We start from the raw sequence: 4,593 nt of genomic DNA, 5'->3' as shown, positions 1-4,593 counted from the left end.
TAGTCCCCGGTCAAGTGGTCACTGGTCAAAGTGGTCCCTGTTCAAGTGTGCCCTGGTCAAGTGGGCCCTGGTAAGAAAAAAATAAGGTTGGGAACCACTGCTGTAAATAATCATAAATGTTCCAAAATACTACCATGTTCCCAGTGATATATTTCCAAAGAAAACCTTATTTTAATAAGTGCTGCATTCCTGGATCTTCTCACAGCTTGGAGAAGCAGGATGTCCATCATGCTAACAATACCCTTTTGCCTTCAGAGAATTTAGATGGTTCAAGGGAAGTCTGGCACCTTTGTTTGAGGTTTATTTTTGAGCATCAAGAACCGCAAACATGGATGTGGTGGGAAAATGCCATGTCTCTTTGACATTAACAGGATGTGCATTTCGAAACACTTCATGACAGCACAACATAGCAAATGTGGGTAATATTTCCTAATAGCCACAATAGTCACAAAATAGAAAGGAAATGAAAAGCTATAATTGCTAAGGATTGATATACACCTTTGGAGGGTACGGGATGCAACCTTATTTTGATTATGTTTGCATATTGAGGAGGATGAATTGAAGAGGGGTATACCTCTATTTAAATAGACATTTGACAATGGTTTCTTTAAAAATTGCTGCCTTTAAAAAAAGAAGAAAAACCTGGGATATGGAAGTGTTTTAACATTATTTTTGCAAGTAAGTGTTAAATCCAATAAAGTCTTTTTTTTTACACAACCCAATCAAATCCCTCTGCTCTGGTGCTAATTAATGTTATCAAGACATAGCAGGATTATGCTGCCTCCTTTTTATCTCTGCGTGACGAGTAACTTCAAATATCTTTCCTTCTTCCTTTAACAGTTGGATGTCATTTGAAAATGAAGCAACAGCAGCAGCTATTCTCAGCAGAACTGTTTTAACCCTCCCTCTGGGGGCTGATGTAAAATGAAATATGTGCTCTGCGTTTTTCAGCATAGATTTTATGTAATCATAAATTTTTCCACATGAATTGAAAGGCTGCAAATTAGCTGGGAGAGCAGATTCCTGGATGTGTGATCAGGTAGGAAATGGAATTGAGGAGTTTAAAAGGCCTTTGAGGGTCTTTTTTGTGGTGTGTTTTGCTTTTGGCCAAGGGGAAAGTGCCCTCATTTGCTTTGATAGCTGTTATTGTTTTTCTTCCTTAAACGGCTATATATGAGTGTACTGCTGTGGAGTATCTATATTCATGTGACTTGCTTGGGTAGTAAATATTCACTATCTATTAAAAATAATTTGCATCCAAATTCAATCCAAAAGACTTGGAAGGAAGCTGCAGATACTCAAATTGAGATGAATGACGGTTTTACATTGTACCGAGGATTTCCCCAAATACTTGCTTAGATAGAGGAACAAACACATTTTAAACAATATAAAACAACTAAAGGCAGGTGAAATATGCAGGTTCTTAGTGGGTAGAAAACAAAAATAGGGTGAACCTACACATATTTCATATTAAAGGCTGAAATAGATTTAAAAGATTCAATAGAAACTAAATTGGGTAGCCTTTACCCAATAGACCAGATTTTCTCAAACTGTTTTCCTCCAGATGTTTTGGTCTTCAGATCCCAAAATTCCTAACAGCCAGTAAGCTGACTGAAATTTGTGGGAGCTGAAGTCCAAAACACCTAAAGGAGCACAGTTTGAGAACCCCTACAATAGATAAAGGAGATGTGCCTTTAAGATAAATATTGCTTCAGCTGATCTGAAATCCTCATCTTTCAGTATAAGATCCTGCTGTTGAATGTCAAAATTCAGTAACTTCAGAGACCTAATTTAATGTTCAGGGGCAAGAAGTACAAATGCCAACCAACATCCATAGCTGCCATCTTGTCTGCCAGTCAACAAATTTAGAATGGGGCAGACAGCAATGGGAGGTTTCCGTTGTCTGGTGGCCAGAGTAAGCACCCTATAATAATATAACAATACCTTTATTTTTGTATCCTGCCACTATCTCCCTGAAGGGAGTCGAGGCGGCTAACATGGGGACCAAGCCCAGTCAAACAGAGATTAAAATATAACACAGTATAAATTACAAATACAAAACATCATAAAAACATAACCATTATTAACAACCAATAGCCTACTCCAACAGTCATTCAAAGAAAAGATTCCCCTCTTCTCCACTGTTGCTTTCTAGGATCAGTTGGATACTTGCCTTAAGAATTCAGGGAGAGAGCCCCCATCCTTTTATGCTTTAGCTGGCCTAATAAAAGGATTTTCAAACATGAAAGGAAGTTTTGCTCAAACATGAGTTTTGGAGAAGGCCACCACCACCACCTTTATCGTCAACATTATTATCTTTGTTTTCTCTGACCTGTAATCTAGGCAAAAGACATGTTGGAAGAATCCACACACAATGACTGACAAATCCTCAAAGCCCCCAAATCTAGATCCATTTAGTAAGTCTCTAAACTAACTTCAGATGCCTAATTTAATATATTTAGTATTCTAATGTATTATGTTGGCTATAGGAAGACCTTTTTGGTACAGTTGTTATGACTAACAAGAAGATGAGTTGTTTGTGGTGGAGGCAAGCATTGCTGTATATGTGTTAAACAACTTAAGAGTAAACACATGTCTTAATTACATCACAGAGACTAAAGACGATTTGTAAGGCCATTAAAAATAATCAATAGCTAGCTTTTAAGTGATGAATTAATTAATAGACTGTAAATGTTGAATGTCCACTTTGGCTGCCTGGCATGCATTTTGACTTCTCATAACATCACTGACTAGTAAAAAATTAATGTCAATGTTAATAGCAGCTTTGAAAATGGGTCAATTCTTGTCTGGCACAGGAGACTAACTGTAGCATCTAATGACACTCTATAGAAAATAACTTCTCTCCTGGCATTCTCCTTGCAGTATATAGTATTGAGGTTAGTTGGATACTTGACTACACAGAGATTAACCAATGTTGGTGTCAGGTTTTAAAAAAGTTTTTAAGGATAACATGAATAAAGAATAGTGGTAAAAATAACTAAATGATTCCAAATGGTCCGCCATAATAATTGTAGTATGTATACATTTGTTTTGCTATTTTATTGTAGTAGACTCTCAGTTAACTAACAGATGCCAGATAAATGTTTCTGGTTGATTTTGAGTTACCATTAGAAAGAGGCCTGACCAGTACTATACTCTATACTCTACCATTATGTTATGTGACATGTCTAGCATTCCAGAAGGCCAAATGAGACACAGATGGGCTGAAGGCAAAATGAGAGATTTATTTTTCAATGACCAGGGACAATGTCAGCAGAGAAAACACCCCACAGAACGGACATAACAAAATTGCAAATACGTAGCATTTTTTTTGGGGGGGGGGGGTTGACATCTATTCAAGTCTACCATGCTGATTGGCTCAGAAAATGTCTTGCTAGGATCCATTCTCTAATGCCAGAGAATGGTTCCAACACCATATCTGGTTGATCATTGCTGTGGTTGGAAACGTTAATAAACTGTCATTGAACTATTTTGAAGAGTGTGTCCATTAATTGATCTGCCTCACAGTGAGGCACGATAATGGAAGAATGGAGTGGGGCAATCAATAATGAGATTCATATTCTAGTTCCAATTCATACAGTGGTGTGAGTCCAGATAAACAATAGGTTTAAGCATGATCCCAATGGTTGTTGTGAGGGTGGGTCTGGTCTGGGGGCATAGGAAAGGAGGTTTTCCCAGAGATACTCCAGATCATATTAGGTAAAACAGAAAAAGGACCCCCCAACTGTGTTTTCCCCAAGCCTCCTTATGAAAGGATTAGGATAATTTGGGGAATCATTTCCTGCAGTCTGAGGTGTGATGAGACATCATTCCAAAGAAAATTCTTGAGAGGTTATTACAGGGTAAAATGGAAAAGGCAAGGTGGTACTGCGTCTCATAATTCATAATTGTGTGGTCTAATTTTCAGTAAAAATACCATAAACTCTGTATTGACATCTGTATTGACCAGTGAAGAAAATGGAGCTGTGAACTGGCTGATCACTGGGACGTCCTTGGGGTTTATCAACATTTGGAGTTGAGGAATACTTTTTCAGAAAGATAAAGGGCAGATGCAAACCTCTCAAGACTCAAAGGTTCTCACCTTCCCCAATGAAACAGGAGAAGAGGAGAGAGGAAGTGGAGACAACGTGTACCCCAGTGACATTGTCATGCAAGCAGATGCTGTCAGAAGCAGATTCGATTCATTTCTTAAAATACTGTATTCATATAGGGTCTGAAAAAACAAACTAAAAGATGCCTCTAAGTCTGCTGTAAGCTTACCAACTTCCTGGACAAAACATTTCTGAGAGATAACTGTATTCTTTTTTTCTCCATTGGAAACTGTAGATTTTTAAAAAGACTTTAAAAATTGAATTAATGGAATTATTATTCAGGAATTTTCAGTCTGTTGGCGGAAACTGTCTGGTAAGACCAGCTACAATGGGTGAAGGTGAATTAATTTGTTAAAGTTTATGCTATAAGAACTGTGAGAACAAAAAATATTCAGCATATTTAATAACTCCATAGCCATAACATTCTGGGACTACATGGAACCTATGGACTGATTCCAAACAGGAAATAAGAAAGGAAGTA

At 37.6% G+C, this 4,593-nt stretch overlaps 1 long non-coding RNA gene across 1 annotated transcript; it reads left to right on the top strand.

The window, feature by feature from the left end:
• The first annotated feature begins 619 nt into the window (after positions 1–619).
• Positions 620–4,323, top strand: LOC132772798 (uncharacterized). The gene is made up of 3 exons (XR_009631273.2): positions 620–678; positions 841–1,039; positions 3,929–4,323. It is a non-coding gene; the product is annotated as an uncharacterized lncRNA (long non-coding RNA).
• The last annotated feature ends 270 nt before the right edge of the window (positions 4,324–4,593 follow it).

The sequence above is a fragment of the Anolis sagrei genome, chromosome 4 (genome assembly GCF_037176765.1).
Source record: "Anolis sagrei isolate rAnoSag1 chromosome 4, rAnoSag1.mat, whole genome shotgun sequence".
Lineage (NCBI taxonomy): Eukaryota > Metazoa > Chordata > Lepidosauria > Squamata > Dactyloidae > Anolis > Anolis sagrei.
This window is presented reverse-complemented; position numbering and strand designations above follow the sequence as displayed.